Genomic DNA, 14,042 nt, shown 5'->3' on the forward strand with positions numbered 1-14,042 from the left:
CTTTTGGCCATATCACATCACAAAGCATACCCTGCAAAAACAAGTTAGACGTCCTCTAATTGTTGTTGCATGTTTTACGTGGCTGCTATGGGTTTCTAGCAAGAATGTTTCTTACCTACGCAAGACCACAACGTGATATGCCAATTGCTATTTACCCTTCATAAGGACCCTTTTCATCGAATCCGTTCCGACTAAAGTGGGAGAGACTGGCACCCGCTAGCCACCTTATGCACCAAGTGCATGTCAATCGGTGGAACCTGTCTCACGTAAGAGTACGTGTAAGGTCGGTCCGGGCCGCTTCATCCCACAATACCGTCGAAACAAGATTGGACTAGTAACGGTAAGAATATTGAACAACATCAACGCCCACAACTACTTTGTGTTCTACTCGTGCAAAGAATCTACGCAATAAACCTGGCTCTGATACCACTGTTGGGGAACGTAGCAGAAATTCAAAAATTTTCCTACGAATCACCAAGATCTATCTATGAAGAGACCAGCAACGAGTAGAAAGGAGAGTGCATCTACATACCCTTGTAGATCGCTAAGCGGAAGCGTTCAAGTGAACGGGGTTGATGGAGTCGTACTCGTCGTGATTCAGATCACCGATGATCCTAGTGCCGAACGGACGGCACCTCCGCGTTCAACACACGTACAGCCCGGTGACGTCTCCCACGCCTTGATCCAGCAAGGAGAGAGGGAGAGGTTGAGGAAGACTCCATCCAACAGCAGCACAACGGCGTGGTGGTGGTGGAGGAGCGTGGCAATCCTGCAGGGCTTCGCCAAGCACCTACGGGAGAGGAGATGTGTCACGGGAGGGAGAGGGAGGCAACCAAATGCCTTAGGTATGATTGCTCCTCCTTTTCCCCACTATATATAGGGCCAAGGGAGAGGGGAAGGGCGCAGCCTTGCCCCCTCCTCCAAGGAAGGGGTGCGGCTAAGGATGGGGAGGAGTCCATCCTCCCCAAGGCACCTCGGAGGTGCCTTCCCCCTTTAGGACTCTTCCCTCTCCAAGTTTCCTTGCGCATGGGCCTCTTGGGGCTGGTGCCCTTGGCCCATGTAGGCCAAGGCGCACCCCCTACAGCCCATGTGGCCCCCCGGGGCAGGTGGCCCCACCCGGTGGGCCCCCGGGACCCTTCCGGTGGTCCCGGTACAATACCGATGACCCCGAAACTTGTCCCGATGGCCGAAACAGGACTTCCTATATATAAATCTTTACCTCCGGACCATTCCGGAACTCCTCGTGACGTCCAGGATCTCATCCGGGACTCCGAACAACATTCGGTAACCACATACAAGCTTCCTTTATAACCCTAGCGTCATCGAACCTTAAGTGTGTAGACCCTACGGGTTCGGGAGACATGCAGACATGACCGAGACGTTCTCCAGTCAATAACCAACAGCGGGATCTGGATACCCATGTTGGCTCCCACATGTTCCACGATGATCTCATCGAATGAACCACGATGTCAAGGACTTAATCAATCCCGTATACAATTCCCTTTGTCTAGCGGTATTTTACTTGCCCGAGATTCGATCGTCGGTATCCAATACCTTGTTCAATCTCGTTATCGGCAAGTCACTTTACTCGTTCCGTAACACATCATCCCGTGATCAAATCCTTGGTCACATTGCGCATATGATGATGTCCTACCGAGTGGGCCCAGAGATACCTCTCCGTTTACACGGAGTGACAAATCCCAGTCTCAATCCGCATAAAACAATAGATACTTTCGGAGATACCTGTAGTGCACCTTTATAGTCACCCAGTTACGTTGTGACGTTTGATACACCCAAAGCACTCCTACGGTATCCAGGAGTTACACGATCTCATGGTCAAAGGAAGAGATACTTGACATTGGCAAAGCTCTAGCAAACGAACTACACGATCTTTGTGCTATGCTTAGGATTGGGTCTTGTCCATCACATCATTCTCCTAATGATGTGATCCCGTTATCAACGACATCTAATGTCCATAGCCAGGAAACCATGACTATCTGTTGATCACAACGAGCTAGTCAACTAGAGGCTCACTAGGGACATATTGTGGTCTATGTATTCACGCGTGTATTACGATTTCCGGATAATACAGTTATAGCATGAATAAAAGACTATTATCATGAACAAAGAAATATAATAATAACTTATTTATTATTGCCTCTAGGGCATATTTCCAACATAAACCCATAGGCATAACCAACCACTCGTACAAGCCAAATTTTGTTTTGAAAGCGGTTTTCCATTCATCACCTTCTTGTATGCGGATTTGATAATAGCCAACTTTAAGATCAAATTTTGAGAAAATGGTGGCGCCGCTAAGTTCATCTAGCATATCATCTAGGCGAGGAATGGGATGCCTATAACGAACTGTGATAGCATTGATGGGCCTACAATTTGAGCACATGCGAAAACTACCATCTTGTTTGGGCACAAGTATAACTGGAACGACACAAGGGCTTGAGCTTTCACGTACATGTCCGTTGTCGATGAGTTGTTGTACTTGCCATTGGATCTCCTTAGTTTCTTCGGGGTTGACGCGGTAGGGAGCCTTGTTTGGAAGAGGTGCGCCGGGGATGAGGTCGATCCTATGTTCAATGCCATGTAGAGGAGGGAGACCGGGAGGTAGTTCATCGGGAAACACATCCTCGAATTCCTGCAACAAGTTGGAAAACACTAGAGGAAGAGGATTAGGATTGTTAGTTTTGGTCACCTCATCTTTGCATAGGAGGACAAAGTGGATGACATTCGATGGGTTCTCACACACTTCTCTCATCTCTCTTTTTGTGGCTAGGAGGACTAAGTTTTTCTCTCTTTGCGAAGAGGCGCTCAATTTTGGCTTGTGGCTCTCACTTTCTTTTTTGTGGTGCACTCTCTCACTAGTATCTCCATGATGGGTGGAAGCTTGCTTGTCGGCGATCACTTGGCCTGGTGATATTGGTCGAAGCACATACTCCTTGCCTTTTATCTTGAAGCTATAGTGGTTGGTTGGTCCGTTGTGGATGACGTCGCGGTCGAATTGCCAAGGTCTTCCCAAAAGAAGGTGGCACACAAACATAGGAACCACATCGCACTCTAAGGTGTCCTCATAGGCGCCGATCTTGAAAGAAACTTGCACCGTGTGCTCCACTTGAATGGTGCCGGAGTCACTTAGCCATTGCACCTTGTAGGGACGAGGGTTCTTCTTCTTGACCAATTGCACCTTGGAACATAGCTCTTCACTTGCCAAGTTGTGACAACTACCTCCGTCAATGATGATCTTGATGGAGCACCCATTGATGCCGACCTTGGTGTGGAAGATGTGGCACCGTTGGTCTTTGTCTTGGTGGTGTTGGAGCGTTAAGACCTTGGAGACCACGAGAGAGGGACTTGAATCGTTGTCACAAAAGACTTGATCATCTTCATCTTTGTTCACGCGTCGGTGCATGGCCACGTGCTCAATGGCTTCCCTTTCTTCTTCACTCATAGAGTTGTATGTGCCATCATCATTGAAGATCATTGTTTGCTTGTTGGTGCATTGGAAAGACTTGTGTCCTTGGCCGCCACATGTGAAGCACTTGAATGAACTTGTCTTAATGAACTTGTCTTAACGTCTTGGATTTGTAGGTGCTTGCCGGAGGACGAGTCGATGAAGGCGCAACTTGCTTGGTAATTGACTTGTCGCCGGTACTTGGTGATGCTCTAGTTGAGGTAGGAGGTGCCGAAGTTGCGGGAGCTTGAGAGTAGGAGCTGTAGGTCTTGGACGAATACTTGGCGTATTTGAAGTCATCTTGCACTTTTTGCTCGGCCTTGGTCACTTGATGAACTAGCTCGAGAAGGTTTGAGTATGGTTGGAAGTCGGCAATCCATTTGATTGGGTGGTTGAGTCCGTTCAAGAAGTGTTCCATTGTTTGCTCGTCGTCTTCCTTGACGTTGGCTCGTATCATGGGAATCTCCATTTCTTGGTAGTATTCTTCCACCGTCTTCGTGCCTTGCTTGAGGAGTTGCAACTTCTTGAAGAGATCATGGGTGTAGTGAGTAGGCACAAAGCGGGCTCTCATGACTTCCTTCATTTCTTCCCAAGTTGTGATTGGGGGTTCGCCTCTTGTATGGCGTCGTTCGATCACTTATTCCCATCAAATGAGGACGTAGTCTTGGAACTCGAGGGAGGCCATGGCGATCTTATTTTCCTCGTCGTAGTTGTGAAGGCAGAAAATCTTGTCCACCTTCAAGGCCCATGGGAGATACTCTTCGGGATCATTGCTTCTGGAGAACTTGGGCATGGGGAACTTGAGCTTTTCGTAGAGGAGTTCTTCATCATGGTAGCAATTTTGATATCACTCTTGCCGTGGAGGAAGGTCCTGAAATGCTTGTTCCTCGCGATGTCGCTCTTGTTGTGGAGGAGGGTGTTGAAGCACTTGTTCCGCTTGGTGTCACTCTTGTCTTGGAGGAGGACAAGGAATATGCACTTGGTTGCGCTTTTCTTGTTGCTCTTCGCGTCGGGCGGCTTCTTCTTGTATCTCGTGATGAAGAGCTTCCTCTTGTTCTCGCACTTGGTGATTACGGTCTTCAACGGATCTAGTGCCCTCGCATAGTGCTTGTTGTGCTTCGAGTGCTTGTGCCTGATGGATGGCGTCATCTTCTTGAGGTACTTGACATGGCGCTTGTGGAGGTATTTGCTCTTGCTCCATTGCTTCTTGCTCTTGGTGTCGCACCCTTTCATGTGCTCGAACTCGGTCTTGTAAGCCATTGCCATGGAACGGATTTTCTTGTGCTTGGCGATCTTGAGGAACATCACATCAAGGAAAGCAAGCTAGTGGAGGACTTGCATCATAAGAGGAGTAGTCCGAAGATGGCCGACTTGTACGGTGAGTTGAGTGGCACCGTCTTGAAGAAGCGGTTGAGGAAGACGGGTGTTGCACGATCATGTTGTGGAGCTCTTCCATTTGTGTGGTGAACTTGGCGTCTATGTAGTCGCGGTTCCTTTTTTCCGATTGACGAAGGCCGGAGGCGAGTTGCTCCAAGCGTTCACCCAATGCTTCGCTTTCTTGATGAAGCGCTCGTTGCATGATGAAGAAGTGGTTCTTGGAGACGAAGCCGGAATTATCACCTTGCTCCTCAAAAAGTGGGTTCGCCGACGAGTTTGGCCTATCCATCATAACCAAGTGGGGTGAGTAGGAAAATGAGAGAACAATACTAAAGTTACCTTTTCTGAGGATTGAGGATGTAACAAGTGTTACTCAATGTAATGCCACAATAGGGGAATTGGAACCGAGTTTTTTTCTCACACCTACAAATAAGAGGCTTATGGAGGAGCTCGGTTAGGATGGTGGCAAAAATTTCAAGCAAATGTTAGTCAAGATATCGATAAGGTTGAGAAGGTTCACAAAAATGCAAGTAAAGCAAATAGATCAAACCCAAAGATATCACGAGGAACACACACACGTAAGATAGATGGGATCCACACAAGTAAGGAGTGAGCTCAAAATGTGCAACCACGGAAAATGCTCTTGTTGTGCGAATGCTAGAGAGATGCTAGCTCAATTGCTCAAATGGGCAAGATACGCTTGTGCACCAACCTATGAGAGAAACGTGTCGTCTTCAATCCCAACTATGCTATGTATGCGATGACCAAGATGATATAACTATGCAAATGGCTCAATGCTATTGCTTACAAGCTCTTTGTTTCTCCTCTTTTGCTTAAAAGCTTTTATTTCTTTTTTTTTCTATGCTTGATGCTCGAGCCGAGTATGATATAAGACAAGTATGTAAGATATGCATGGGAGAGACTTATGGCACTAAGATGATAACACGATCACTATGGTGCACAATAGTGTGGCCCGGCAATTCTCAACTTGCTAGTCTCGATGGGTAAGCAACGCAAAATGGCTCGGGCTATCAATGGAAAAGCAAGGTAAGAAATAAGTGTCGTCGAGGTCACCGTCCTTTCTTACGGTTAGCGGCAAAGATGACTCCAAGGTGATGATGGTGATGACGATGTCACACGAGCCGAAACACCTTAGGAAATGGAAATTGCAACTCAAAATCAGCCAAATGTGGAAGGTGGGTGTTTTTGTGATGATTTTTTGGATGGAGGCTAATGGTGGTGGTATTGAGATGAGTGGATGGGGGATGTCAAGAGCTTCCAAATGAGCTAAAGAACACAAAAACGGACATGGGAGTTGGAAGTTATGGTCAAATTAGTGGTGTACTTGAGCTGATTCGAGGGGGGGGGGTGCGGGCACCCGTGGGTGGGAGGTGCGGGTTGTCGGTGTCAAAACCGGCGGATCTCGGGTAGGTGGTCCCGAACTGTGCGTCTAAGGCTAATGGTAACAGGAGGCGGGGGACACGATGTTTACCCAGGTTCGGGCCCTCTCTATGGAGGTAATACCCTACTTCCTGCTTGATTGATCTTGATGAATATGAGTATCACAAGAGTTGATCTACAACGAGATCGTAATGGATAAACCCTAGAGGTCTAGCCTATGAGATTATGATTGTTGTCCTATGGACTAAACCCTCCGGTTAATATAGACACCGGAGGGGGCTAGGGTTACACAAAGTCGGTTACAGAGAAAGGAATCTACATATCTGCATCGCCAAGCTTGCCTTCCACGCAAAGGAGAGTCCCATCCGAACACGGGAAGAAGTCTTCTATCTTGTATCTTCATAGTCCGACAGTCCGGCCAAAGTATATAGTCCGGCTGTCCGAGGACCCCTTGGTCCTGGACTCCCTCAGTAGCCCCTGAACCGGGCTTCAATGACGATGAGCCCGGCGCGCAGATTGTCTTCGGCATTGCAAGGCGGGTTCCTTCTCCTAATACTTCAAAGTACCTGACTTGAAGAGTGATATTCGGCTGTCCATTTAAAGTCGCGCTCCTCGGCTTCTGCACCTTCATGATTTCAGCTTCCACGTGTCGAGCGAATGCGAGAGGTCGGGGCATTTTTGCATTTACCACCTTGACCCCATGAGAAAATTGTCTATTTAAGGAGACGGGGATCTTCAGATCTAATCCACACCATCTCCCCTAATCGAGGAATCCTTTGAGCTTGCCCGCGAAAACTACCCCAACATGGCTAGCGCTCCCTACTCTTCCTCCCGCTCTCACGGCCCCAAACAGGGTGATTGGATAAAGTGTTCCGTATCCCACGTCCAACTGGTGAAGCTGCAGACTCAGGATTTCTTCCCCCCGCAGATCTAGTCCCCGTTCGAGCCGGATTGGCTTCTTTCAATGGTAGGGAGCAGGCGGAGAAGTTCCCCAACCCATCCAGGGGGGAACGAGTATGTTTGGTTCCCTATTTGTTGAGAGGCGTCAGATTTCCAATCCACCCATTCCTCCGAGGGCTTCTGGAGCACTATGGCCTCCAACTGCATAACTTTACACATGCCTCCATCCTGCATATTGCGGGTTATGTTGCTCTTTGCGAGCTATTTCTGGGCTGCGAGGCTCATAGCGAGTTATGGAAGGAGCTGTGTTGCCTCGTCCCTCGTAATCAGGAGGGATCAATCTTCCAAGTGGGCGGAGCCGAGATATGGCGCATTGCCGGGACCGGATACCTATCTGGTACGTTGAAGAAGGCATCTGAAGATTGGCCCTCCGAATGGTTTTATGTTGAAGATGTATCCCTTCCTGACCCAATCCGTAGGGGTCTTCCTGAATATTCAAGTACTCCATTGAAGAAGCGCCTCAGCTGCCGTCCTCGGAGCCCAGGGAGGAAGATAGCATGGAAGTCCACCAGCTGATGAGCAAGATAGAGACACTTGCTTAATCTGGATTGTCAATAGTCGAGGTTATGGCGATATCCATTATGCGAGGGGTTCAACCACTCCAATACCAAGGGCGCCCTATGTGGCATTTCGATGGAGAAGATGATGCCACCCTCTATGGTCGGAAGGGTCAGGACACTTCCGCTGCTTTGGCGAAAATACTGTCCGGATCATACAAAGGGAAGGAGGAGGAGTTCATCCACATTAAGCCTAGGGATGGATTTTCCATGTACAACCCTCCCAGCTGGGTGAGTTTCCTTCCCATTACTTTACTCCATCAACTCCTTGAATCCTTTTTCATAAATATTAATCCGGCATTCATAACAGGAATGGCGAAAAGTCACCAGGGAAATCCACAGCCCCGCACCACAGCCAGAGGACCACAACCAGACCCTCGATCATGGATTCGAAGAGGATCCAGATATATTCGTGGAGCTCGGGGAAGGGGTGTTTTACCGGGCGAGCTGTGACGACACCGAAGTGGCCATCATTGCTGACTATCCCGGTCTCCTCCCTGCGTTGCATGTAAGTAATTAGGAGACTTGTACTTTGGGAGAATTTCCCCCTTCCACCTTACGCACCACACTGTATTATGCTCTAAAGGGGAGGCGATCAGCACGCCATGCTGCACCTGAGGCGACGGGCAAGAAGGTAACGCCTACGATGGGCAGGCCTTCAAAGAGGAATGCAAATAGAGATATGGCTGAGCCTTCATTGAATAGGTATGGTTTTAAATATGCCCCATGGTCGTCATCTTAAAGTATGACCTTATCCGTTGTGTCTTATCAGGAAAAACATTTGTCGGACTGTGTCCGGGGATCCTGCCGGTCATGCCTCTACTAGCCGGATTCCGGACCCTGTCACGAGGATCGAGGCTAATGCAGAAGTGACACCGGATTGTCCTTCTACGGAGGATTTGGATAAAGTATCCGCCACAAACTCCAAAGTGGAAAGCGCCATGAATCATCAGCGTCGGCGGGCCGCTCTTTGCGACCCTGGTTTTTCAGAAGAGGCTTTCAATTCCTTCAACTCAGGTGATGCATACATCCGAGCTGCTCGAGATGGGCTTTCCAGATCCACAGATCAGTATTTGAAAGATATGCGGGTAAGTTCATACTTGCACAATTCTGATAATTATATACCAGTAGCCCTCGAGACTTGAAGCAGTTTAAGCAACTAATTTAAGGATCATTCTATACCAAGGTGCTCAAAGAGAAGAACGACATGTTGTCTCGAGAGCTGAAGGAGTGTCAAGCCCAGCTAACTACTGCTACCACCAAACTGGAGAAATCCAAGAAGGCAGCGTCTGGTAATTTTCCCCTTTATCGAGAAAACATGATCATATACCAGGAGTATTAATACAGGTGCAAATCTTATGATAGAGGCACCAAAGGTCGCACAAGTGGGAGGTCCAGGAGCTCAAAGGCAACTGTCCATGGGCGAACGTATCCTGAGAAAGGTCAGGGTGGAGAAGAACAAACTCCAAGATGCCAACACCAAGCTCGGCAAAGAGCTAAAAGATGTGCGGGCCCATCTAGCTGACTCCGTGAAGGAGAATAAGAAGCTGCGAGGCGGCATATTTAGTATGTGTTTGTACTTACCTTTACGTAGTTCGGCAAGGAAAGAAACTAACAATAATTATGTCTGTAGGTATATTGACGGGCCGTCCCGAAGAGGAGGTGTCCGGATCATTGAGCGATCTGCTACATGAGCTGTCGCACATGCACGAGCGAGCTCGGCAGGCGATGCAAAGTATTGCCAAGGCCTTATGGCCATCCGACTCCCCTCCAGGTAGTATGGAGGGGCTTGTACAACTACTCAAGGGAGTGCGGTGGCGCTTCCGATTATGGAAGATATCGGCCTGCTGGGAAGGTGCGCGAGAAGCCTGGGCGATGGTGAAAACTCAGTATACCAAGCTCGACCTGAATCACATGGCCCGAGTCGGACCTATAGTGTCAAATGGGGAAGAAATTCCCGTTTGTTTGGTATATGACCAGGTACAAGTAGCTGCCAAGTATTCGCAACAGGATTGTAGGCTAGATAGCCTATTGGATGGAATAGAGGAAGAAGTGTTTGAGCCTAAGTGACTATGTACTTCATTTGACAAATTATGTCTCTAGTTGAATTGTAAAATGCTTGTCATGGCAGACCTTTTCGCTTCAACCTCTGGACCCGAAGGTGCGGAGTGCTTCCGAATACCCGCTCGGTAATGTAAACCGGGGTATGCATGGAAACCATGCGTAGGGGTCATAGTTGCTTGAACAGACAGGTATCCGGCTAGTTATGTTATATTACATTTTGATCGTAAGAAACATCTTCCAGAGAGAATAGTTCCGTTAAGGGTTCCTTTCCCTGGGTAAGCATGCATTAATGTGCATGTCCGAACTGTGTTTGAAAAAACCACAGTGTAGATAACATCTGGGGGTTCATAATGTGATAGGTAAAAAACATCTTTAGTCTGCCGACTGAATATTCCCTTAAGAACGCTAGCTTTCGGCTTCACCCAGTTTGAGGTACACATCGGAATGACCCGATAGTAACAATCACAGAGGTGCTCCCTTTATGCCCTAGCTGAACTAACAGGAACGTAGGGCATAAGCACAGGAGCCAGGCAACCCAGCTTGGCCAAAACTTAAGTCATATCGATGCATATAATGGCGAAGAAAAGGTACATACGTAGAAAAGACACATATGTGGTGAGCTTCATGCTTGGAAAATAATAATAATAATAATAATAATAATAATAATAATAATAATAATAAGCTTTTGTACGAGAAGCCCCCAGGTATAATTGACATACATATTAAGTATTGTATGCGTTGTAGGGCCTTTTCAAAACATATTCTGCTAATCTTGGAACACAGATCTGCTACGCCTCAGTAGCGCACCCGCGGAGCAATAGGCAGGCTGAGAGGGCCAATGTGGAAGTCCTGAGGGGCCTCAAGACCCAGACCTTCAAGAAGAAGCTCGAGGCCTGCGGCAGGGGCTGGCTCGACGGGTCCTGGCATTTGATGAGAATCAACAGGACGCCACGCAGGGGATGGATCTCGTGCTAGGGGAGGAACACCGCCGTCAAGCCTCGCTCCGAGCAGCGAGGCACCAGCAGGCGCTGCGGCGGTACCACTGCCACAGCGTCCGCTCCAGGACGTTAGATGTGGGCAACCTCGTCCTGAGGCGGGTGCTCTCTAGGGAAGGGATGCACAAGCTCTCTCCCATGTGGGAGGGCCCGTTTAGGATTTACCGTGTCTCTAGGCCTGGCACCACGCGCCTGGAGACACAGGACGAGGTCCCCATCCAGAATGCCTGGAACATCCAGCACCTCCGGAAGTTCTACCCCTGAAGAAAGGCTCCGTCCTGTGAAGCAAGGCTCCGGCCTGTGAAGGTCTCCGCTCGTGACACTCTCACGTAATAATGAGTGGGGCTGTACATGCCCCGGAGTCTCCTGAGAGCCGCCCTAGGGCCACATGAGGGCTCCCTCCCATGTTCTAGTGGCAGCACTTAGCTCCGTGCTGGTGAGAAGACTAGATTAGGTGCCGGACGCGGCTGTTCATTTGCTTTTTGAAGTTGCTTGCAGTTTTTTAGTAGTCTTTCAATGGATTTGGTATTCCCGAACGCTGATCCTTCGAGCTGTTTTCTTCTCCTAAGCTGTTTTTTGGTCTAAGGACGTGAGAGAGGTGGCAGTCGCCTGCCATTTCTGTCGGGGGTTGGGTGCAACATATGCCAATGGATGGCTTATCATGGTGGGAGCGAGTAGAACGTCGCCGGTGCCTGGAAGTGGGATAAGGCGTAGACACGAACACCGATGTACTTTACCCAGGTTCGGGGCTCTCCTAGGAGATAACACCCCTAGTCCTGCTCTGTGGGGTCTCTGCATGATCACCAAGGCACAAGTGATACAATGGTGCTCCTTGAGCTGTGTGCTAGAGGCAGAAGGAAGCAAGGCTAGCTCTCCTCCTGCTCTAGGGGAGTGGCTAGTTCTAATGGAGTGGGAACCCTTTGCATGGGTGGCCTGGGGGGTTTATATAGGCCTAACCCCCAGGGGTACAATGGTAATCTGGCCGGCTGCTGGGCCCGGCTGTCAGTGTCTTCAGCCTCCGGCTTCTCCGCCGACCACTGGGGCCCGCCGCCTGGTGGGCCCCGCCGACTGGTTGGTGGCTGTTCACTGTAGCCGCGTTGTTGGTGACGGGGGCTTGGTCATCCTAGCGTGGCTACAATCCCGCCGCCTGGTGGGAGGACACTGTAGCCACACCTGGTCTTATCAGCTTAATGGCGTGCTCGCCTCGGGACAAGGGACGGCCGCCTGCTGGAGGCCGGCCCCTCTCTAATCCGCCTGGTTGAGCTTCCGCCGTCTTCCTTGGGGTCACTGCCTGATAGGGCCCGCCTCTGGCAGGCCATACCGACAGGCCGTCGTGGGGGACAGGGCTCCGCCTGCCCGGAGCGATGTCAGGGTAGATACGACATAGTGCTCCGTCGTGCGGAGATCTCCGTCTATACGGAGCACTGTAGCCACGCCCGTCTCGGATGCGGGAGGCGTCGTTCCTCACTGTAGCCATGCTTTGACTTGTACTCTCGAAGGGAGCTCGGCCACCCCGTAGTCGTGAGGTGGCCGCCTGCCCGTTGCCGCCCTCTCTGGAGGGCGGCCGCCAGGAGCCGGCCACTCGGAGCGCCGTAGTCTTGGGTCAACCGCCCTCTGGCAGCCGGCCGCTGAGCCAGCCGGCCCCAGAGGGCGGAGTTTCAGCTTGGGGCCCAGCTAGGCGGAGCTGGCCCAAAGTCTTGGTAAATCTAGGGACTCGGGTGAGCCTACCCGTGGCCCATTACTCCGACAGTAGTCCCCGAAGCCGGTGATGCGTCGTGGTCGAGGGGCCACGAAGTCTCAGCGGCTTCCCTCCTCACCTTGCTCCAGGAGAATGTCGATCCATCTTGTGGCTAGCCGACTACTGAAGCCGGCTTCGCCCAGGCGGGGCTATGCGGCCGATTTTGAACTTCAAGGCAGGAAATAGGTGGCATGCCTGCTGAGTTTCCCAGGCAGCTGCCGGCCACAAACGTGCCATGCGGCGCACGTCAGCCCGGTCAGTCTGCCACCCCACGCTCTGGATGGGACGTGACACAGGGCTGGGCCCGCCACTACCATGCCTCGGCAACTAAGCGGATTTACTGCGCCGAAGCAGGCGGTCGCCGTTCCCCACGACTCTTTACAGCATGGTGAATGTGCGCGGGAAACGGGGGGTCATGGGGACGTGGGCGCAGTAAATCCCACGACCCCATGTCCCGTGCCCTCGGCTTCGTAGCCCGGGCGCTATAAGTAGGGAGGGGGGAGAGGTGCGGCGAAGCTCTTGCGCCCCCTCCCACTCTTCTTCTTCTCCTCTCAGCCTCCACTGCTGCTGCTGCCGTAGCACCGCCGTCGTTGCTCACCGCCGACGCGTTTCTCCTCTCCGCCCCGCCAGCCGGAGCCATGGGCGACTGGGATGGATCGACCATGATCGAGGATCACATCACCTTCCTTCGCGACACGCGCCAGATGCCCAGCGCGGCCTTCGTCAAGGCACGGGTGCTGCCGGAGACGGATATCTCGTCGGCTCCGCAGGAAGGCAAGCGAGTCGTCTTCCGCTCGCATTTCCTGCACGGCTTCGGCCTCCCGGCGAGCGACTTCTTCCGCACCTTCCTCAACTTCTACAATCTTCAACCTCACCACCTACGCCCAATGCCGTGACCTTGCTCTCCGCCTTTGTCACGGTGTGAGAGGGCTACCTCGGCATCCTCCCCACAATCGAGCTGTGGGGTGCATTCTTCTATGGGAAGCTCGGCACCTCCGCCAAGGAGACGACGGCCGAGTGCGGGGGCTTCGTCGCCGTACGCCGTCCGGCAAAGCGAAACGCCTTCCCCGTCATCAAGCTGGCGCAATCGGTGAAGGTGTGGCAGCAGTCCTATTTCTATGTCGAGAACGTGGGCCCTGCTGCCGACTTCCTCAACCTGCCGGCCTACGAGGCCGGCCCCCCCACCGGAGCTCGCGTCTCCTGGAAGTACAAGCCGAAGCCGGTGTCGGCGGACGCGGCGGCCTCCATCGGCCGACTCCGAGTGCTCCAGGAGTCGGAGGGCCTCGTGGCCTCCAACCTCCTCGTCGCCTTCATGGAGCTCCAGGTCCTCCCGCTCCAGAGCCGCACTCATCCCATCTTCCGGATGGGTGGACACCATGATCTGTGCCAGCTGTGCACGAAGGGGATGCCGCCCGCTGAAGTCTCGCGGATGGTAAACGAGATCTCCGACCTCAAGATGTCGGAGAAGGAGTGGCGGTACGGGA

This window comes from Triticum dicoccoides, chromosome 5B, assembly GCF_002162155.2.
Source record: "Triticum dicoccoides isolate Atlit2015 ecotype Zavitan chromosome 5B, WEW_v2.0, whole genome shotgun sequence".
Lineage (NCBI taxonomy): Eukaryota > Viridiplantae > Streptophyta > Magnoliopsida > Poales > Poaceae > Triticum > Triticum dicoccoides.